The sequence below is a fragment of the Ovis canadensis genome, chromosome 11, assembly GCF_042477335.2.
Source record: "Ovis canadensis isolate MfBH-ARS-UI-01 breed Bighorn chromosome 11, ARS-UI_OviCan_v2, whole genome shotgun sequence".
NCBI classification, from domain to species: Eukaryota; Metazoa; Chordata; class Mammalia; order Artiodactyla; family Bovidae; genus Ovis; species Ovis canadensis.
In genome coordinates, this window is record NC_091255.1 from 20,786,419 (window position 1) to 20,809,789 (window position 23,371).

The 23,371-nt window shown below is 44.9% G+C and overlaps 1 non-coding gene and 2 pseudogenes across 1 annotated transcript; all 3 read right to left on the reverse strand.

The window, feature by feature from the left end:
- Window positions 1-2,794: 2,794 nt before the first annotated feature.
- Window positions 2,795-3,454, reverse strand: LOC138414806 (peroxiredoxin-2 pseudogene; annotated as a pseudogene).
- Window positions 3,455-8,166: 4,712 nt separating this feature from the next.
- TRNAS-GGA (transfer RNA serine (anticodon GGA)) lies at window positions 8,167-8,238 on the reverse strand. The gene has a single exon. It is a non-coding gene; the product is annotated as a tRNA-Ser (tRNA).
- A 13,020-nt stretch (window positions 8,239-21,258) lies between these two features.
- Window positions 21,259-21,956, reverse strand: LOC138414626 (rRNA-processing protein FCF1 homolog pseudogene; annotated as a pseudogene).
- Between the last annotated feature and the right edge of the window lie 1,415 nt (window positions 21,957-23,371).

Sequence of the window (23,371 nt, forward strand, 5' to 3'; positions counted from 1 at the left end):
CCCTGTTAGGAATCTTTGGGGGATCCCTTGGCAGTCCAGTGGTTAGGAGTCTGCACTTCCAGGGGCCCGGGTCCAACCCTGTGGTTGGGGAACTAAGATCATGCAAGCTGCGAAATGTGGCCAAATGTTAAGTAAAAATAATAATAAAATGAAAAATGAAATGGAGATCTTTGACTTCAATGTACCTACCAGTCTCTATTTCTACATCTTCCAAACCCTAGCTTTTATTACTGTTTTGAGATCGTACAGAGTCCTGTAGGTTCTTTTTTTTTGCCAGCTTTGAGGTTTGATTGACCCAAAAAAGGCATAGGGATTCTTTTATTTTGTTGAAGTATAGTTGATTTACGATGTTGTGTAAATTTCTGAAGACATGTAGGTTCTTGATCTTTCTTTTCTCAACTCATCAGCTCCATTACTGCCAAACTTCCCTTGCTCTGTAGTCTGACCTCCCTGGTTTATCACCTCAACTGGCCCTTCAGGAGCACTCTCACTTCCCACGTCCCTTCCTTCTTCTGTTGTCACTGAAAGGTGTGTGTGGGGGGTGGTATACAGGCCTGCTTGTCACTCAAAAGCCAGTAAACAGGCCAGGTCACTGGAAAGGAAAGTTTGCTTTATTTCAGATGCCGGCAACTGGGAGGGAGAGTGACCCACCCTGTCCAAAGGCCGACACCGCTTCCCCGGCCCTACAATCAGGGAGTGAACTGATTTTTATAGACAGAGTGGGAGGATTACAGGCAGAAAGAATACAGTCATCTCTACATCTTCAAATTGGTCATCAGTGTTCTGACCAACATCATCTTGGTTGTTGTAGGTACAGTGACTCTTCAGTTCCAGGGCGCACTTGTTCCCATTTCTTTGCAGTCAGTTCTCAGAATTGTGGCAGCTCAAGTCCTGGGCACTGTCTGGTTACCATGCAGTTAACTTCTCCACCTGGTGTTTTGATATCTGTAAGACAGCTATGAGACAAGTCACAGGGTATGGCTCAGAGTATTATCTATAGGCCTTGAGAAAATATTAAAGGTCCTTGACTCTGCTTAATGACTGCATTATTATTATATAGTGTCTCTGGACTGTTTTCCTTTGTTTCGGCATTTCTCACTTCTCTGATTAAACTTATTTTTTTTATAACTGCAGTTTTTCACAGGCAAAAGGCAGGCAGAAGATATTGTGGGTGGCAGTGGGGGGATCGGGTGGTCAAGGACCATATGGTCCTGCTCTGTTTTACTATCGGAAAGTGAAAGTTGCTCAGTCGAGTCCGACTCCTTGAGACCCCATGGACTGTAGTCCATGGAATCCTCTAGGCCAGAATATTGGAGTGGATAGCCTTTCCCTTCTCCAGAAGAATCTTCCCAACCCAGGGGTTGAACCCAGGTCTCCCAAATTGCAGGTGGATTCTTTACTCTTGAGCCACAAGAGAAGCCCAAGAATACTGGAGTGGGTAGCCTGTCCCTTCACCAGGGGATCTTCCCAACCCAGGAATCTAACTGGGGTCTCCTGCATTGCAGGAGCATTCTTTACCAACTGAGCTATGAATTGACTGACATCCAACACCATCTTGAGAACAAATCCGGTGCTGTCTTCTCTGCCCCTATACCAAGAATGATGAGGCATGCTACAAGGATAAGTACTGCCTCAAATTTCTGGAGCTGTATACCCAGAATAATACTCAAGAACCCCCTTCCTTGTCCTTAGTTGATTCTCCTCCTCTTCCATTCTCTCTCCCTTTCCAAGCTTCCCCCACGCACCTCAAGCCCTCTCAAACCCACAGCTTACTCATTAGTTTTTTTTTTAACTAGTTTTTAAACTTCTTTTTTTTGCTTTTTTGACACAGGCAGCTGGCGCGGCCTGGCTGACAAGTCCAGAACATTCCAGCCCCAACCTTAACTATTCAGTGTTGGCACTTATTTTTTCTTTGCTTTTATTTAGAGGTGCCACAGGGAGGTTCTCCCACCAGGAACTAAGCCCCCTGCTGTGGAAGCTCGGAGTCCTACCCACTGGACCACTGGGAATCCTCTCTTCACCAGTTTTTAGGTCACTTTCATGTTATGCATCTATACAGGTATTTATTGGTCAGTTTCACTTATTTTTATTTTTCCCAAATTGTTTGCTTAATCCAGATTTCCAATATATTTCTTTGACATCTGCAGATTGAAAGCAACTGAATCACAGAGAAGAGCTGACAAGAGAGACGGAAGGGAAAGATCATTTTGCTCCCCCTTTTGACACACCAGCACTGCTCAGTTATTTGAGCCACTAATCCTTTTTCCCTGAAGATAGTTTAAATTGGATTTCTGGCATGACCTAAACTATCTTTGCTAATATCTCTCTCTCTGAATGCTGTATCTATCTTTTTCTGCTGTGTTTCATAAGTCACAGATCCAGTGATTTTCCTCATTATTCATATTTGAGTGAGGAGAAGTCTAGATCGGGCTTCCCTAGTGGTTCAGTGGTAAAGAATTCGCCTTCCAGTGCAGAAGACATGGGTTAGAAAATCCCCTGGAATAGGAAATGGCCCAGTCTAGTACTCTTGCCTGGAGAATCCTGTGGACAGAGGAGCCTGGTGGGCTACAGTCCATGGGGTTGCAAATGGTCAGACACGACTGAAGCAACTTAGCACACACGCACGCACTAATACTTTACTAATCACCTCTAGGCCTGTTCCCAGTTATGTGGGCTCCAAAGAAGGGGTCACCATTCACTTAGCTCTCAGCTAGGAGGTTAAGAAGGCCTTGGCTTAGCCCCTCTTCCATCTTGGACCGTCAAGTCTAAAGAGGCAGGTCTGGCCTTTCCTGGGTCAGTAAGGGGCACACACAGGTAGGGGCACAGATGGTGGCCAAGAGCCCAAGCTTGCCACCCATCTGCCAGCCTGGTTGTGTTTAGAGAAAGATTCCGTTGTTGTGGCTCACGCTGGGCTTGACTGTGTGACTGCCTGGCACCCAGCCAGCGGGACAGACTTCCTCGTGTTCCCCTGTGAACTGTAAGGCCTGGACCAGCCGCAGAGCCTCATTCACAGAGTACCCAACAGGCAAATCACTGCAGGTGATCTGGGGATCACCCTTGCCATTGATGATGAAGAGGCCCCTGTAGGCAATGCCTTCGTCTTCCTAGGGACCATAATCATGGGACAAGTTTCTGGTTACATGGGCCAGCAGGGGGATGTTCAGGGGCCCAAGCCTCCCTCCTTCTGGAGGGTGTTGATCCAAGCCAAGTGAGTGAACTGAGTCCACAGAGATGCTCAGCACTTTGCAGTTCAGCTTCTGCAACTCCATAGCATGTTGCTGAAAGCGATAATCTCCGTGGGGCACACAAAGGTAAATTACAGATGGGAGAAAAAGCAGGCCCTGTATTTTCCTTTGTACTCAGAAAGCTTCACCTTCGTGAAGGCACCATCCACCACTGGGGGTGCCTGGAATTCCAGGGCGGGTTTTCCGATATGCGCGTTGCCGGATGCCATGACTAAAGCTGCGTGGCAAGGGTGGGTGCATGGACTCTGAGATGGGCTGACTCCTTTAAAGGCCCCCACTCCAGTATTCTTGCCTGGGAATTCCCATGGACGGAGGAGCCTGGCGGGTGGCAATCCATAGCATCACAAAAGAATCGGACACAACTTAGCGACTAAACAATATCAACAAGTCTAGACCAGCAAACTACACCCCATGGGCCATATCTGGCCAGGGGCTAATTTTGTTTTTAACAGCCCACAGGTTAAAAATAGTTTTTACATTTTAATGATTACATTTTTAAATAATAAGAGCTTTCACTGTGTGTCTTGGCCCACAAAGCCAAAAATGTTTATCCATCTGGCCCTATAAGAAAAACTTTGCCAACCTCTGATTTAGAAGGATTTGATAATTGACTATAAATATTCTGCGTTTATTTTCTTTGGGTCTCTCACTATTTACCTGGCTGCTCTTGGAGTCCTTCATTATGTGGGTTTAAATAATAAGTTCAAAATGTCAGTTTTCTGCACAGAATTGAGAGGAAGTTAGAGTCATGGGTTGTCTCGTCTAGAAGTTCCTCTGGGTAGACTTTTATCTATTGTTTGTTCAAATTTCTGTTCCAGGTAATAGTTTTGGGGATCTATTCTCTTGTTTGGCTCGGCTTCTGCTTCAGGTTCATGTGTCTGGCTTCCTTCCTGGTTGTTTTGTAAGTTGAATTTCCTCATGGGGTCAGTTGCCCCTAAATATAAGGGAACTTCTCTCAGCCCTGAGATGAGCTTCTTGCTTTAATGGGATGTACAGTCAGGGAAAGACTTCTCCACAGGTTTTTCTGTTTTCATGGCCTCCTTTTCATTCCTCAACTATGTGCGGGTGCTATTAATCTATAGCATTAAAAGAAATTCCATGTAGAAATGGCCCCATCTCTTAAAAAAAAACAAAACCACACACACACACAAACTGCCTTTTCTAGGAGACTGTATTTCTCTGTTTAGTGGGTATTAGTGAGGATCTGCTAGGATTTCCTCTATTCAGTTTTCATGATACTACACTAATCTCTCAGAAATGAAAGGTGTAGGTTTCAGTCTTAAATTGAGTCCCAGGTGACAATCGTCCAGCAGAAACGATTGTGGTATACATCCATGTCGCCCTTCCCTTGTTTCATCAATGACATGTGTTTTCATCATTGATGTTAATATTCCTTTATTTAAATCAATTACATGGAGATAGAGGAGTTGGTGTATATTTCTTTCACTCACACTCAATCATTGGAGGTTAACAAAAACTCACTAATGACAGAAAACTTTTGTCAGATTATCAACTGGGATCCCAAAAAGGCATGGTTCGTGTCCCAGTAGTAAAGTCATGAATGGCGTGGAAACAATCTGAACTGATTCTTAGGGGAAGGACTGAGACGGCTGGAGATAAGATATTATTGATTGGCTCCACTAATGCCAGGCAAAAGGTCCAGAGCTAAGCAGGAGAGATTAGCGCCTCCTCCCAAATAGCCCACCATGCATTTCCTTCCCCATAGTTAGCAATGGTGGATCAAGAACACACCCTGGATGACAAGCCAGATAAAAACGAGGACAGGAAGAAGCTACTGGGATTTGTTCCAGCCAGGGCACTTGTGCAGGGAACTTAACAGTTCTCAAGTTATCACCTTCTGCCTAGGGTGCTGTTTCAGTAAGCAGTCTTCTGCTGCGCAGCAGGCTAGTGGGAAGTTCTATTTTGGGGGGGCCGGGGGGGTTGTGTGCTTCCCTGCCTCTCTGTTGCTGCACGTGGGCTTTCTCTAGTGGCAGGGGCTACTCTTTGTTGAGGCACACAGGCTTCTTGTTCTGGTAGCTTCTTTCTCGCTGTGGAGTGCAGGCTCTAGGGAACTTGGGCTTCAGAAGCTGCAGTACACCGGCCTCGTTGCTTCTCGCATGTGGGATCTTCCCAGACCAGGGATCAAACTTGTGTCTCCTGCATTGGCAGGCAGATTCTTTTTTTCTTTTTGGACAGGTAGATTCTTAACCATGGATTGCCAGGGAAATGGGATGATCTGATGGATACGTTCCAACTGTTGCGGGAAGCAGGACCCCTTCCAGGGCCCGAAACCAGGCTCTTCTCTAACACTCAGAAGTGAACTGTCTGAGGAGACACATGTGCTGACAAAGCAAGAGATTTAATTGGGAAAGGGCACCCAGGTGGAGAGCAGCAGGGTAAGGGAACCCAGGAGAACAGCTCTGCTACATGGCTTGCAGTCTCGGGTTTTATGGTGATGGGATTAGTTTTCCGCGTTGTCTTTAGCCAATCATTCTGACTCAGAGTCCTTCCTGGTGGTGCAAGCCTTCTTCAGCCAAGATGGATGCCAGAGAGAAGGATTCTGGGAGGTGGTCGGACATGTGGTGTCTCCTTTTGACCTTTCCTGAACTCTTCCGGTTGGCGGTGGCTTATTAGTTCCGTGTTCCTTACCAGCATCTCCTGTAGTGAAACAACTCATGCAAATAGCTGATTCCTGGCCAGGGAGGGCAGTTTCAATCAGTGAGCTTCCACTCACACAGTGACTTCTGGAAGTTCCATTTAAGAGAACTGTACACCTTAAGGATAACTGAAATAGTCCACACCAGAATAAGTTTAAATCACAACTGACTCTGAGTCTGATGGAAGCAGGACAAGCTCTAAGTAAAGACTCTGCTGAGAGGTGGAGGATATGTGAGAACGGACCATGTTTAGGAATGAGCTTGCCTGGAGATCAGCTTCCAGAATGACAGAGGGAGGACCTCAGTGAACAAACTCTCCCACAAAAAACACAGTGAAAATACAAGCAAAACAATGAACATCAACCTTTTTAGAACTTGGGAAACTAACCAAAGCCACAGAGCAAACTGAAAATCATCTATCTGAGAGAAACGACAGGACTGTGCTTATAAAATGGGATCAGTGGTATTTTGTGAATGGGATACTCTTTCCATCCCCTCCCTCCCCAGCTCAGGTGGGTGGTAGCCACAGAAAGCCAGCAGTCTCTCAGCCAATGGAGAGGACTGACCTCTTGTGGAGCTCATTGAAAAGCAACACCCCCAGAGCACAGTCAATATTTTGTCTGAACTTGGAGCTCCCTGGAAAATCTCTATTCTTAGGCAGTTGTGGCTGTTTGATTTGACTCAGACTTCAGCGCAACAGAACAAAATAACCCTGCTCCCAGGGCATTATCAAAACAATAGCCATCCACTGGCAACGTAGCAGCTCCCTGAGGCTCTGCTTTCAGTGGAGTTAGCAAGAGGCAGGCTGGGAATCTGAGTATACCTTGGAGAACTGGATAATCATGGGGCACTCTGGAAATCTCTAACATATTCCAGGGATCCTGAAATGCTGTGTGAATGCACAAGGTTTGCACAGGAGAGATGTGGAAATGAAGAAGGTCTTATTCACTGATTTCTGACTTTCAGGCTCTTCACAAAACAAAAGTGAAAGCTAAGGAGATCCGGTAAACTGCCTATAGTTTGAAGGCATGCGTTCTCACAACAGTCCCTTGGTAAAGGGTGAAAGCCATAGGGATATCCATGGTAAAGGGTACCTCCTGTTCCCAAGTAACTTAAAAAAAATTGTATTGGACTGCACCAGGTCTTAGTTGTGGCAAATAGGATTTTTTTTTTTTTTTTTTTGCAGCATGCAAACTCTTAGTTGCAGCAAGCGGAATCTAGTTCCCTGACCAGGGATCGAACCTGACCCCTGCATTGGGAGCTCGGAGGCTTAATCCCTGGACTGCAAGAAAAGTTCACCTAATGAACTATAATTTTTCTTCATAAGGTTAGGGAATGAATAACAAGATCTAGAACCTCATTCTCAAGGAGTGTGAGAGGAGGGGAATTATTCCTCTGGAGAAATTAGAGGATGAAAATGAGGCTCAGTCCTGTCTAACTCTTTGCAATCCCATGGACAGTAGCCCTTCAGGCTCCTCTGTCCGTGGGATTTTCCTGGTAAGAATACTGGAGTGGGTAGCCATTCCCTTCTCCAGAGGATCTTCTGAACCCAGGTCTCCTGCATTGCAGGTGGATTCTTTGCCGTCTGAGTCACCAGGGAAGTCCAGAGGGTGAAAAGGGAAAGTGATACAATAATGTAATCCTGTGAAGATTCAAAAGTGACCCTGGCATTGAGACTGGGCCCCCACTCCCGAACCTGAGACTCAAAACCACAGGGGGAAAATGAAGAGCCACAGTGGCCTTTGCCTTCCTCTAATTTACCATGAAAATCTACCCTATGGCCAGCTGGTGCTCAGTCCCTTCAGTCATGTCTGACTCTTTGCGACTCCATGAACTGTAGCCCCCCCCAGGCTCCTCTGTCTGTGGGATTCTCCAGGCAAGAATACTGACGTGGATTTCCATGCCCTCCTCCGGGAGATCTTCCCGACCCAGGGATTGAACCCATGTCTCCTGCGTCTCCTGCATTGCAGGCGGATTCTTTACCGCTGAGCTACTGGGCAAGCCCCATGGGCAGCGGGGAGTATCAAGAAAAGCAGGGAAACAAGGGGCTAAGGAAGAGTAGGAATGAACTAGGGATCCTCGGGCATAGGACCTGGACCATGCACTCCCTTCTGTCCTTAGAATTTTCGTGTTTGTCATGTATCATCTCTGGAAAGTGAAAGTGAAGTCGCTCAGTTGTGTCCGACTCTTTGGACTGTAGCCTACCATGGGATTCTCCAGGCAAGAGTACTGAAGTGGGTTGCCATTTCCTTCTCCAGGGGATCTTCCCGACCCAGGGATCGAACCCGGGTCTCCTGCATTCCAGGCAGACGCTTTAACCTCTGAGCCACCAGGGAAGCCCTGGAGTGGAGGCAATAGCCATGACTGCTTGCTCTTGCCTCTGTCGGGGACTCAGAGAATCATTAGAGCTATCAGAATAAGAATTAGGAGGACAGCAGGGAGGCAGACCATATGTCACCATAGCCTCAGTCCTGGGCTCCTCCCTGGAGTGAAGGTCGGTGCTCCCTTTTGGATGGTCCAGGATCTCCATTCACCCTCTTTCCCATTCCATCAAAGCCTTTCCTCTTCCGCCTTGTCCAGTTCTGGATTCTTTTCTCTCCCCCTTCATCCTTTTTTTCTTTAATATTTGTTTATTTATTTGACTGTGGCTGAGTCTTCACTGTGGCTTGCGAATTCTTAGTTGCAGCATATGGGATCTAGTTCTCTGATCAGGTATCAAACCAGAGACCCCTGCGTTGGGAACATGGAGTCTCAGCCAGGGGACCACCAGGGAAGTCCTCTGCTTTACCTGTCTCTGTTCTCTGCAGTCTTCTCTCCTTCTTACAACCATCCCCAGCCATAGTTCCTTAGAGGGACCAGGTGCCAAGATATCTAAGTCCCTGTACTGAAAATACCAATAATGATTCCTGAGTTCACCTGAAAGCAGAGCCTGAGACAAAGAATTGAGTGAAGGTAGTTTATTTGGAAGATGATCCCAGGAGGGCCTGAGGAGAATGAACCAGAGAAGGAAGAGGCCATGTAAGGGTCATTATCTAGATGGTTGCTGTGGGCATCAGGGGCTCCAGTTAGCCAGAGAAACTACTCCTGAGAAACTGCAGAACGCCTCCCAGAATGATGCATCTGAAGGGTGGAAGGCTGGATCAGCATCCACCCCCATTCCCCTTTGGATGACTTTGCTCCAGACTATACTTTGTCTGTGGGTCTAGCAGGCTCCTGTGGCACCGGGAAATGTCCTGGGGCAGAATATGTAGGCAGTCATGGGCTATCCCGTCAGTTAGTGCTAAGTATACCTGAGCTCACACGGAACTAACCACTACAGCCGCTTCTGAAAGCAGAGACGTGTCCACGTGACTCACTGTAAGAACCCAGAGGGTCTGCCAGGTCCGCTCCTCTGATTTCGTCTTGACTTTTGGCTGAGCTGGGTCTTTGTTGCTACTTCATTTTCTCCAGCTGTGGCTGGTGGGGGCTACTGTCTAGCTGCGGTGTTCTGGCTTCTCCTTGCAGGGCTTCTCTTGTGGAACAAGGGCCCTAGAGCTCTCAGGTTTCAGCAGCTGTAGTGCACGGATTCGGTTGCCTCCTGGCATGTGGGATCTTCTAGTTCAGGGATCGAACCCGCGTCCCTTACATTGGCAGCCAGATTCTTAACCACCGGACCACCAGGCAAGTCTCCTCTCTCTCTGTTTTTTTTTTTTTTTTTTTGTTATAGTTTTAAGTTTAATGTTGTAGTTAGAAATTTGAGAATGATGTACAATAATGTCTGCATGTATGCATAAATACAGTCCCCTCCTCTAATTCTTTAAAAATTTTCATCAGAAACCATTGTTGGGACTTTCCCAGCAGTCCAGTGGTTAAGACTTGTGCCTCCACTGCAGGAGTGCAGGTTTGATCCCCAGGTAAGATCCTGCATGCCATGTGGTGTAGCCAAAAAGAATAAATTTTTTTTAAATTTCTTAAAAATTAAGAAACCATTATAGATGACACAACTTGAGATGGGGGTTTATTTGTGTCACTTCCTCTAGCTGAAATTCAAATGAGAAATTTCTGGGTGGCAGAGAGGGAGAAAATGTACAATTTCCCTAAATCTAGGGTAGAGCAACAGGGGAAAGAAACAGAAAAGGGCTGTAATGGCTTGTACGTGCGTGTTCAGCCCCTTCAGTCATGTCCCACTCTTTGTGGCCCTGTGGACTGTAGCCCGCCAGGCTCCTCTGTCCATAAGATTCTCCAGGCAGGAATACTGGAGTGGGTTGCCATGCCCTCCTCCAGGGGATCTTCCTGACCCAGGGACTGAACCCGCGTGTCCTGCATCTCCTGCATTGCAGGTGGGTGCTTTGTGGCTGAGCCACTGGAGAAGTCCTGTCATGGCTCAGTAAAGGTCAAATCACATATAATTTGGAGTTTCAAGTACTTGCGTAAGTTTCAGATAATTTTTCCGCCTAAGTCCAGAAATTGGATTTCAGTGTTACTGTGATATTTCTCAAGAGAAGATTTGAAGGATCTTGTCTAGAAGTGTTCTATGTCAGAGGTCATGGAATGCTTCTTACCTTTGTTTAAAAAGTTTTCAGAGGTTTTAGTTACTGCTGTTATGGATGGGGAGAAAAAGTCATGACTTCCATTATTTTGTAAATAATAAGGCACCTATTGATTCTCACATGATACATGGGATTTTTGGTTTACTGATTTTCCTGTTGGGTATGAGTGTTCTATACTGTTGGAGAGTGAACTTATCCACTACTAACTTCCTATCGTTGCCTGGGGCTTCTCAGTTGGCTCAATGGTAAAAGAATCTGCCTGCAATGCGGGAGATGCGGGTTCCATCTCTGGAGAAGGAAATGGTAACCCACTCCAGTATTCATGCTTGGAAAATCCCATGGCCAGAGGAGCCTGGTGATCTACAGTCCATGGGGTCTCGAAAGAGTCAGATTCGACTTAGTGACTAAACAACAGCAACGTTGCTCAGCACCTGAACCTCCATATATTTTCCCCAACTATCTTGATTATCACAATAAGCAAGAACTTGGACAAGATGAATTGCAAAAGCAAATACTTTCCTTTTAATGACTGTATTGTGATTAACTTGGAGGGGAGCAGAAGAGACAAAGAGAAAAGATGGTGGAGTCACCTGAAGCTCTCTAAGGCTGATGTGTGTTGTGAGTAGACCCAAGTGGAGAGTTCGTTCATCCCCAGGTCCTTTCTATTATCCTCAAGTGACATTTTGGTCAGAGACATTACTTTGCCAACAAAGGTCCATCTAGTTAAGGCTATGGATTTTCCAGTGGTCATGTATGAATATGAGAGTTGGACTAGAGGGAAAGCTGAGTGCCAAAGAATTGATGCTTTTGAACTGTGGTGCTGGAGAAGACTCTTGAGAGTCCCTTGGACTGCAAGGAGATTCAACCAGTCAGTCCTAATTTCCTAAAGGAAATCAGTCCTGAACATTCATTGGAAGGACTGATGCTGAAACTGAAGCTCCAATACTTTGGCCACCTGATGCGAAGAACTGACTCATTGGAAAAGACCCTGATGTTGGGAAAGATTGAAGGCGGGAGGAGAAGGGGACAACAGAGGATGGGATGGCTGGATGGCATCACCGACTCAATGGACATGAGTTTGCGTAAACTCTGGGAATTGGTGATGGACAGGGAGGCCTGGGATGCTTCAGTTCATGGAGTCACAAAAAGTTGGACATGACTGAGCAACTGAACTGAACTGTTATACTAGTTCTGTCCACCAGGGGGCATTTGCAAAATAGCATACATATGTATAAAATTATGTTACAAGATTCACTCTTGCCTAAATGAGGAATGATCCAAAGTTACAAAGAAGACATCTGGTTTCAAAGAGGATGTGCCACTTCTAAGAAACCAGGTCCTTTGAGGATACTTTAAGTAGACAAGAAAGATGTTACTTAAGGTCAGGATGTGAGAGAGATTTCTATTGCCAGTCCATGGTGAGCTACAGAAGCTCAAGGGTCATCTGGGTTCCAGGTCTCAGTATAGGAAGTATTTGCTGACCCTGATTTTTCTTAGGATCATAGACAGGTTCTGTATGGTTTGGGGCACCAGAGTTCCCCCTTCTCTCTTGGACATTTCATACAATGCTTTAACCCAAAATAGACAATTTGCTTATTGCCTCACAGAAATCTTCCTCCACTTTGAATGGACACGAAAGTACCAACATCAGACTTTTTACTTATCTCCAGCAAACTGATAAGAAAGCAGACACCTAGAGATTAACCTTTGCAGATCAGATTGGTCGTTTGTTTGTGGGACTCTCAACTACCGAAGTACTTATTGGTTTTATCCTCTGGGCATCTCTTCCATTGCTTTCTTCTGGTGTTAGACTTACTCTCTAGGCAGAGAGTAGGTCTATGGCCCAAGCAAGGCTAATCTTACAACACCTCACCTGCAAGGATGAGGCCACTGGCCCAGAAGTTATGGGCATGTGCCAATTCTGCCTCCCAGGATCTGCAACCTTAGATGCAGATGCATAAAAATAGTTTAGGATAGAGATGCCTTATGGCAGTATCCTAAAGAGAAGTTCTGTGAGGTGACCGGACTGTTCTAATGTCAATTCTTTCCAATATAGGGAGAGCAAGTAGGCAAGAAAAAGAAATAAAAGGTATCCAAATTGGAAAAGAGGAAATAAAATGACCTCTATTTGCAGATGATATGATCTTATATGAAGAACATGCTAAAAAAATACATTAAAAAACTGTTAGAGCTAATAACTAATTTGAGTAAAACTGCAAGATACAAAATAAACACACAAAAATCAGTTGTATTTCTGTATACCAATTATAAAAAATATGAAAAGGAAATTAAGAAAACAATTCCAAAGAAGCCATGGGGATGTGATGCACAGCATGGTGACTATAGTTACGAATTTGTGAAACCATTTGGTGTTATTTTGGGGGCCCCAGAGAGCTCTGGTACCACAGTCCTTTATGTCTCAGTGCAGAAAAAATTCAGTGAGAGGCAAAATGATGACTATAAAAGTCACTTATTAGACTAGGACACTTGTGAGGTTTATAAACAGGTGGGTGAGAGGCTGCCATGCTCCAAGAACTTACTGGACTACAGTTTTAGTAGGAAAAGTGGGGAGGGGGAGAAGAATTTCTTTGTCTTTCTTGAGTAGACGTCACGCTTCCATCATCAGCTCCTTCTCCAGGTTGGGCAGGGGAGTTTTCTTGTCCCTGTGTGGTCAAACTAAGTCCATAAATTATCGTTTTTTTGTTTTTATGTGTGCAGAGAGCATGTCCTAGGGATTATTAACTTCCTGAGCTCACTGGGCAGGATATGTGTCTCATGCCACCATTGTTTTATTGTTTGGGGGCATATCTCGTGCTTCGGTTGCATGGTTTTGTTGCTAAGCAATCCTGCTTGGTTTTGTGGTTCAGCAAACCTGCTCTCTTGAGTAATCATTACTTCACAGGGGTCTCCCATATTTTTTTCTACCTTTTTTTTTCTATTAACTATTTTTTCAAACACTTTTTCCCCTTTAAATTTTTTTTCCACTTACCTGTTTTTGGCTGCACTGGGTCTTCGCTGCTGTGCATGGGCTTTCTCTAGTTGCAGCAAGCAGGATGGCTCTCTCTAGTTGTGATTGCTTCTCATTGCAGTGGCTTCTCTTGTTGCAGAGTTGTGGTGCACGGGCTTAGTTGCCCTGAGGCATGTGATATCGTCTCAGACCAGGGATGGAACCCATGTCCTCTGCATTGGCAGACGGGCTCTTAACCACTGGACCACCAGACAAGTCCTGGGATTAACCATTTAATCACCCACTTTGTCCCTATTAAATCTGTATTACATATTTGAAAGTTGCTAAGAAAATAAACCTTAAAAGTCCACAGAACAATAGCTCCTCAACAAGAATGAAATACTTCAGGATAGATTTAACCACAGAGGTACAAAACTTGGTAAACTGAGAACTATATACAAAGCTGGATGAAATTGAAGACCTAACTCAGAGGAAAGATATCCTGTGTAATGGATTGGAAGACTTAATATTGTTTAAGATGTGGGTACTACTCAAAGGGATCTACAGATTTAATGCAATCTCTAGCAAAATCCCAATTTTTTTGCAGAAATGGGCAAGATTATTTTATCCATTCTAAGTGTTCTGATATGCTCGCATTTGAGAAATACTTTCTAAATCACATAAAGAATCAGTATAAAAGAAAGAAAGAAATCTTACTTAAAAATAGATTTATGGAGAACAGTATGGTGGTTTCTCAAGAAAATTAAAGACAGAATTGGCATATGATCAAGTCCTGGGTATATACCACAAGAACTGAAAACAGGGACTTAGATATTTGTACATTCATGTTCACCGCAGCATTACTCACAATGCCAGAAATCTAGCAGCCCAATTGTGCTTCCAAAGATGAATGGATAAACAAATGTGGCCTATGTAAACTGTGGGATATTATTCAGCTAAAAAGGAATGAAGTTCTGATACATACTACAACATGGATGAACCTCGAAAGCTATGTGAAATAAGCCAGCCACAAAAGAAAACATATTGTATGATTCCACCTATGAGAGGTACCTAGACTAATCAGATTTGTAGAAAATAGGAAGTAGAGTAGAGTTTACCAGGGGCTGGGAGAATGGGGAACAATTGCTCAATGAGTGCAGTTTCTGTCTGGGATGATGAAAAAGTTTTGGAAATAGTGGTAACAATTGGGCAATATTGTGATTTGACACTAATTAAGTGCCACTGAGTGGTACACTTAAAAATGGTCAAAATGGCAATAACAAAAAAAGACTACTATTATTTTCACGATTTCTGAGCTACTTCATCAAATTCCTTTCCTTTTTTCTTTCCTCCCCTGAGCACGTAGCAGTCCTTTTTTTGTGCTTATAAATTCTAAGGAATTTGACTGATACACTACTATCAACCTCCCATTCTTTACTGATTAGGGATCCTGAGTGGTCATTAGAAAAGCCCTTGAATTTGTGGATTTTAAAAGTCTACAGTGTTGGTTCAACCACAATGGATAAGAAGAACCCATGGGAACTGTGTGTTTAGCTTCTTGAAAAAAGGTGGGAGAAGGGTTTCCCTGGTGGCTCCGCGGTGAAAAATCCACGTGTCAGTGCAGGAGACAAGGGTTCAATCCCTGGTCCAGGAAGATCCCACCTGTCAAGGAGCAACTAAGCCCGTGTGCCGCAACTACTGAGCCTGTGCCCTAGAGCCTGGGAGCTGCAACTACTGAGCTCACATGCCACAACTACTGAAGTCCAAGCACGCCAGAGCCCATGCTCCATAACAAGGGAAGCCACGGCAGTGGGAAGCCTGCGGGCCGCAAGTAGAGGGTAGCCCCCGCAGCAACGAAGATCCACATAGCCAAAAATAAATAAAGACAATTTTTAAAAAGAGGAAGCAAATCTGCATTTGAAATCCTCAGCTTTATGAATTCGGTTGAGAGAGGTGGAAGAAGGACCTCTGGCAGAGGGCAGAGTCACTTACAGGAAACTTGAAACAAAGAAGCAAACAGTGGTTTTTGTATAGAATCCGCAGAGAGTAGACTATAGGTCATCAGCAGGAGAGGGAGGAGAGGCGCTTATCAGAAAGAAAGGCTGTGCTCTTACAGTGAAAGGGAAACATGAAGAACCTCTTTCTCAGATATAATAGTTCAGAAAACAGGCGGTCTATCAACCGCTACTATTTCAGGGACCCCAGAGATGTTTGGGACCTCAGAAGATTTAGCAGAGGAGTGGTCAAGTAGTAATTCCACAAGTAGCTGAATCCTCCCCCAGAAAAAGCCCCAAAGTTCAGGAAATCATTAAAAGCATTACAAGGTATCAATAAAAGCAACGAAGAACAGGGCTGGTACTTGGGTTAGGTAAATGAGACAGTGAGCAGTTAAAAGCATGCTCATGGGGTACTTCCCTGGTCGTCCAGTGGTTAAGACCCTGCGCTCCCAACGCAGGGGGTGTGGTTTCCACCCCTAGTCAGGAAACTGTGATCCCATGGGAAATAATTTAATTAAATAAAAAAAGGTGCTCAGTCCTAGGGACCTACAGATGTCATGCTCAGACACTCAGTCGTGTTCAACTCTTTTCGGCCCCATGGCCAGCCAAGCTCCTCGGTCCTGCCAAGCTCCTCGGTCCTGCCAAGCTCCTCGGTCCATGGGATTCTCCCAGCAAAAATACTGAAGTGCATTGCCATTTTCTCCTCCAGGGGATCTTCCCAACCCAGAGATCTCCTGCATTGGCGGGTGGATTCTTTACCTCTAGTGTCCCCTGGGAAGCCCCCTACAAGCATATGGTGTGTATAAAATAGAAGTACTATTCAATCGCAATTTCTGATCTCAAGTCAAATTCCATTAGATCTCAATGCCTATTTAAAATACAGTGTGCTTAGATTTGTTGCTACTTGGTCCTTCTCCCCTTCAGAGTTTAGAGTCTTGTGTGTGGGGGTGGGAGTGAGGAGAGAGTGTCAAATTCTCACTCTCCACGTGTCTGCTTGCAAAGAGTCGGACACGGCTGAAGCAACTTAGGACTCACACCTGTCTGGTCCTCTACTTTGCATCACCTTTCTCAATATTTTTTTTGCTTTACAATACAGAAGTAGCCTTTGAGCTTATCAATAAACCTGTATTGGCACTTCCTGGTGGTCCAGTGGTTAGGGCTCCATGCCTCCACTGCAGCGGGCACAGGTTCAACCCTTGGTCAGGGAACTAAGATCCTGCATGCCACGCAGTCAAAAACAAAAACAAATAAACAAAAACAAAAATGTATTGATTTTTGTTCCTGACCTTGCACAGTGATGTCCTCACCCTCCACCCCCATTTCCCGAAAGCCGGGGGAAATTTAGAGCTAATTGTAGGTCGTCAAAAGTCTCTTCTGGAAGAAGAAGAAAAAGATGATCTGGAGGGTATGGAAGTACACATTAACGTTTGGAGTGGTATAGCGCATCACACATACGATGGCGTGTGTTACAAGTAGCGTGCTTGGGCAGTATATGAAGCTGGGCTTAGGATACGAAGTGGAGGGAAACCACAAGTGTTGAGACCCATGAGATAGGAGCCAGACGGCACCACAGAAGGTCGCGTGTGAGACTGGGAGGGGTGCTGGGCTGACAGCGGGCTGCCCGAGGCTGTGGGAGGTTGAGGGGAAGTTTTCAGACCTCAAGCTCATTGACTCACAGCTTCCTCTTAGAAGAACCCCTCAAGGCAGGAGATAGAATTATGAAAATAACTCTATGTTCCTGTAATAGTTTCCTAGGGATACGGTAGCAAATTACCACAAACTGGATATCTTTATTTTTTGAAAGTTATTTATATATTATTTATATTACATATTTCTTTTTGGCTGTGCTGGGTCTTCGCTGCTGGGCAAGGGCTTTCTCTAGTTGTGGCCACCGGGGGCTACTTTCCCTTGCGGAGCTTGGGCTTCTCAATGCAGTGGCTTCTCTTGTTGAGAAGAGCAGGCTCTAGGCTCGTGGAGCTCAGTATTTGTGGCGCGTGGGCTTACTTGTTCCATCACGTGTGAGAGCTTCCAGGACCAGGGATCAACCCTGTGTCCCCTGCATTGGTAGGCTGATTCTTAACCACTGAACCACCAGGGAAGCCCAAACTGGATATCTTTAAACAAGAGAAATGTGTTCTCTCGAAGTTCTGGAGGCAAGAAGTCCAAAGTCAAGGCATCAACAGGACCATCATCTCCCTGAAGGCTCTAGGAGGCTTCTTCCCTGCCTTATCCTAGCAGGTGGTTGCTGGCAGTCCTTGACATTTCTGGGTTTTTGATACATAACCCCAGACGTAGCCTCTTTATTGCATATGTTCTCCCTGTCTATGTCTCTGTTCAAATTTCCTTTTCTTGTTACTGTGATAACAGCCATGGATTCAATTCAGTTCAGTTCAGTCGCTCAGTCGTGTCCGACTCTCTGCGACCCCATGAATCGCAGCACGCCAGGCCTCCCTGTCCATCACCAACTCCCGGAGTTCACTCAGACTCACATCCATTGAGTTGGTGATGCCATCCAGCCATCTCATCCTCGGTCGTCCCCTTCTCCTCCTGCCCCCATTCCCTCCCAGCATCAGAGTCTTTTTCAATGAGTCAGCTCTTCTAAAGAAGTGACCGAAGTACTGGAGTTTCAGCTTTAGCATCATTCCTTCCAATGAACACCCAGGACCGATCTCCTTAAGAATGGACTGGTTGGATCTCCTTGCAGTCCAAGGGACTCTCAAGAGACTTCTCCAACACTGCAGTTCAAAAGCATCAATTCTTCAGTGCTCAGCTTTCTTCACAGTTCAACTCTCACATCCATACATGACTACTGGAAAAACCATAGCCTTGACTAGACGGACCTTTGTTGGCAAAGCCATGGGTTAGAGCCCCTCTAATCCAGTATGACCTTATCTTGATTTGAGTATAATCACAAAGACCTTGTTTCCAAGTAAGGTCACATCCTGAAGAGAACTTCAACAAATTTTTTGGGGGGAGGAGGACATAATTCAACCTTATCGATGCCTGAAAGTAGAGAAAAAAGTATAGGTGGTTCAGTGTTAGAATGTTTTAAAAAAAATCAGCTTTATTAAGGTATAATTTATATACTATAAAATGCACCCATTTTATTTTATTTTTATTTTTAAGCCACACAGCATGCAGATCTTAGTTTTCTGACCAGGGATCAAACTCATGCATTTGAGTTTGCACTGGAGGCATGGAGCCTTAAAACACTGGACTGCCAGAGAAGTCCCAAAATACACCCACTTTAACTACACAGTCCTGTGCTTTTAAACAAATGTATACACCCATGGAGGGTTTCCCTGGTGGCTCAGACAGTAACGAATCTGCCTGCAATGCAAGAGAGCCTGGGTTCGATCTCTGGGTTGGGAAGGTCCCCTAGAGAAGAGAATGACTACCCACTCCAAATCTACTTGCCTGGAGGATTCCATAGACAGAGGAACCCGGGGGCTCTAGTCTATGGGGTCACGAAAGAGCTGACTGACTATGTAGGCACACATGCATATACCCACGGAACCAGCACCATGACTATTCCAAAATAGTTCCCTTATCTTCCTGTGTAGCAAATCCCCCCATCTGCAGCTCCAGAAACCCACTGATCTGTTTTCTGCTACTATATCTTAACATTTGCCTTAAATGGCAACCCACTCTAGTATTCTTGCCTGGAAAATCCCATGGATGGAGGAGCCTGGTAGGCTACAGTTCATGGGGTCGCAGAGTCAGACACGACTGAGCAACTTCGTTCACTCACTCATATAAAAGCGTAAGCGCTCAGTCGTATCCACCTCTTTGTGACCCCATTGACTGTAGCCCGCCAGGCTCCTCTGACCATGGGATTCTCCAGCAAGAATACTGGAGTGGGTTGTCATTCCCTTCTCTAGGGGATCTTCCCAACCCAGGCATTGAATCCAGGTCTCCAGCATTGCAGGTAGACTCTTTACCAGCTGAGCTGCCAGGGAAGACTTTCCTATAGTTATATATAAATGCAAGCATGCAGTATGTAGCTTTTGGTGTCTGGCTTGTAACTGAACAATTATTAAGTGCTAACCACTGTTCTTCCAAGGAGCAAGCATCTTTAAATTTCATGGTTGCAGTCACCAAATTAAAAGACGCTTGCTTCTTGGAAGAAAAGCTATGACCAATCTAGACGGCATATTAAAAAGCAGAAACATTACTTTGCTGACAAAGGTCCATCTAGTCAAAGCTATGGTTTTTCCAGGAGTCATGTATAGATGTGAGAGTTGGACTATAAAGAAAGCTGAGCAGCAAAGAATTGATGCTTTTGAAATGTGGTGTTGGAGAAGACTCTTGAGAGTCCATTGGACTGCAAGGAGATCTAACCAGGCTATCCTAAAGGAAATCAGTCCTGAATATTCATTAGAAGGACTGATGCTAAAGCTGAAACTCCAGTACTTTGGCCACCTCATGCGAAGAGTTGACTCATTGGAAAAGACTCTGTTGCTGGGAGGGATTGGGGGCAGGAGGAAAAGGGGATGACAGAGGATGAGATGGCTGGATGGCATCACCGACTCGATGGACATGAGTTTGAGCAAACTCTGGGAGTTGGTGATGGACAGGGAGGCCTGGCGTGCTGTAGTCCATGGGGTCCCAAAGAGTCAGACACGACTGAGCAACTGAACTGAACTGAGGGCTGCTCATTGTGGTGACGTCACTTGTTGTGGAGCACAGTTTCTAGGGCTCTCAGGCTTCAGTCGTTGTGGCTCATGGGTTCTATAGCACGGGCTCAGGAGTTGTGTTGCTTGGGCTTAATTGTTCCGTGGCAGGGGAAATCTTCCCAGAACATCGATCGAACCCATATTCCCTGCATTGGCAGGTGGATTCTTAATCACTAGACCACCAGGGAAGTCCCAGAGATATGCCTTTTATTAAAACATGGAATCATATCCTTAAGGACTTAGCGTAAGACTCTCCTTGGCATTGTGCCAGGAATAGAGGACCCACAGATGAAATGGAACTTCATAGGTTTTATGCATGAGATAAACACAAAGGAACCAAAAAGAAGATGTAGAAAACCTTCCATCACTATTTTTAACAGTTCAACATTATCCTCCTTCTTTTAAAAAATTTTTTCTTATTTGGCTGTGCCAAGTCTTGATTGTGCCCTGCGGGATTTATTTCCCTGACCTGGGCCCCGTGCATTGGATAGTGCAGAGTCTTAGCCAGTGGACCCCCAACAAAGTCCCTCAATTCTTGGCTTCCTCACTTCAGATAGTCTTGTGATAGAGGCCAAGACAACTGAGTTGTTTGTGGTGACTCTGGCCTAAGAAGCAGCAGTCACCACAGCTGTCTTTTATCAAGAAGTGTTTACTGACCCTGCCATGGCGAGGCTTTGCCAGAGTAGCCCCTCTTGTGAGTGAATTCTGACCGTCGTTTTTTCATAACTATACTCAAGACTCAAATTCCAGGGCGGGAGCATTCGTCTGGGTGCTGGCCAGGGGAAGAGGGCAGGGAGAATTGGCTTCTTTGGTTTCTGTAGTGGGAGGTGAACTAGCTCCTCTCACTATGGAAGAGGTTAGTCCGCTAGTGTGAGTCTTTGGAATAACCATGACAAGCTTCCTTCCCTTTTTTTTTTTTTTTTTCCTTTTGCAAGGAGACAAAAGTAATTCAAATGCTGCTGTTTGGGAATTGGAAGTTTACACGCAAGGTAAATTTTTCTTTTCAGGCTATCACAAGATAAATGTCTTGACTTTTTTTTTTTTTTTGCTGCACCCCAGGGCATGTGGGATCTTAGTTTCCGCAACCAGGGAACGAACCCCTGCCCCTGCAGTGAAGCATAGTCTCAACCACTGGACCACCGGGGAAGTCCCAGGGTCATGACTCCTTATTGTGGATCTTCTCCCAGTTGAGTTTTATTTATTTATTTTTTTCACACTATAGCATGTTTAATGAACTTGCAAAAGAGAAAAAGGGTCAAAGGAAGGTGGAGAAATTTTCTCTTCTCATTAGAACCGAGGGGCTCCGTAATCATCTGGCATCCGCTCAATGTTGTACCTCTGGTTAGAAATGTACATGATGGGAACTCCAGGGATCTTCTGGATTCTTCCTTTAAGGTCCCGGTCAACTGTGGCCACAATGTAACACTTGTGCTGAGTTACTCTTTGTACTAAGCAGTCATCTGCATAGGTTCCTTTATGTATACACGTAATCGTTCAAATCTTGGATCCTTGGCAATCCCTAAAGCCACTCTATACTTCTGCCCCAATTTCTCAGTTTCAGCCATTACACAGTCCGTTATACAAGGGATACACTTGGCATACAGACAGTCCATCATTGACTGCACTAAGTCCAGTTTGGCCTTAATGGAAAAGTTGATAAAGTTGGTGTTGACCAGAATGTGGTAAGGTGGGCCCAGCTGTGTGTTATATTGGAAGAATAAGCCGGAAGGGTATTGGGGAACTTCTCTTTCCTTGAGTGCACTGGGATCTTTCTTTTCTTTCTTTTCCGGTATTAATCTATCCTTTTCTTTAAGCCTCTGATCTCTGAGACTAAGCATTCGCTTCATGGGCGCATACTTCCGTGTTTTCTTTGGCTTCCGCATGTTCATGCCGCGCTCTTGTTTCTTCCGGAACCCCCAGTTGAGTTTTATTTTCACAGATGGTGTGCTCTGGCATCTGGAATGGACTGATAAGATTCATGACAAATCTGAAACAGGGAAGCCCTTTCTTATTGCCTCCACTCTCTTATCCCAACAAAAGAAATTCTGCTACAGCCAATGGTTGGCTCCCAGCCTATAGATTTAGAGTGCTATTAGATTATGGAAAATCAGTATTGCATAAGTTTTGTGGACAAGGGGATTATGCTGAAATATTTTCATGTGTTCTTCTAGAACTCAGGAATAGTATAGAGTTGGGTTGACCCACTGCGGTCCAGTGAGAGATGGATAGAGCCGCAGTTGTCCAAGAAAGAATTCTGACAATATGCTGGCGCTTGACTGAGAATGAGACCGTTCCTGCTAAAGCCTTGAATAAGGAGAACTGGGAAAGGGAGAATTTGGGGACTTTAGTGCTTCTTTGGGTACATTAATTTCTCTTAAAATATAAGACAGAAGGATCATTATGTTCAATTCCAAATGTGGCGGTTTTTAAAAATAGATGATTTATGGTGTTATTTGGGTGATGTCAGTCAATAAACTAAATTTGAAAATATGACTGAGCAGAAAATAAGGTGTGACATCTCATGCCGTATATAATGTGGCTGTTGTATTAAAAAGTGAATGTTGTGCCTTCATCCATTCCAAAGGCTTCAGAGGCCAGGATCAAAGAGGCATTCACGAAGGCCTTGAGGAGCTAGACTGCCTGTCTTATTTACTCCAGACCAGTGTCTGGGAGGCTGGCCCAGGATGTGTGGGCAGCATTTGTCTATTACCTTGATCTCCTCCCCTAGAACATCCAAGAGTACGCTGTGTTCCAGGAAAAACTGATACACAATAGTCAACACAAGACGTATTCTGAAAAACTTGCCTGCTAGACTTCAAGTCTGACAAGATACTAGAAAACTTTAAAAACATAAAACAGGGCACATGAAAATTTAAAATACTTCTCCTAAGGCCCCAAATCTCCATAAATGAAAACAAACTCCAAATGACAAACCAGGAAAAATAATTTCCACCGCTTGATAAAGGGTTAGTATTCTGAACACATATATTAGAAGTAAAGCACTCCCTAAGGGGAAAAGAAAGAGAAAAGCGTAAATAAGCTGCTCATGAAAAATAATAAACAGGGACTTCTCTGGCAGTCAGTCCAGTGGTGAAGACGCCTCCCTTCCACTGTAGGAGGCATGGATTCCATCCCGGGTCGGGGAACTAAGATCCCATATTCCTCACCATATGGCTGAAAAACAAAACAAACAAATGGTTAACGTGAAAAGTTTTCAATTTCACCAATAATTTAAAAGAACTGAAAATGGCTCTTCAGCCACTATGAACCTGGGGAATCCTGGCCAGGAGAAGGACATCAGAGCTCACGGTCCTCCCATC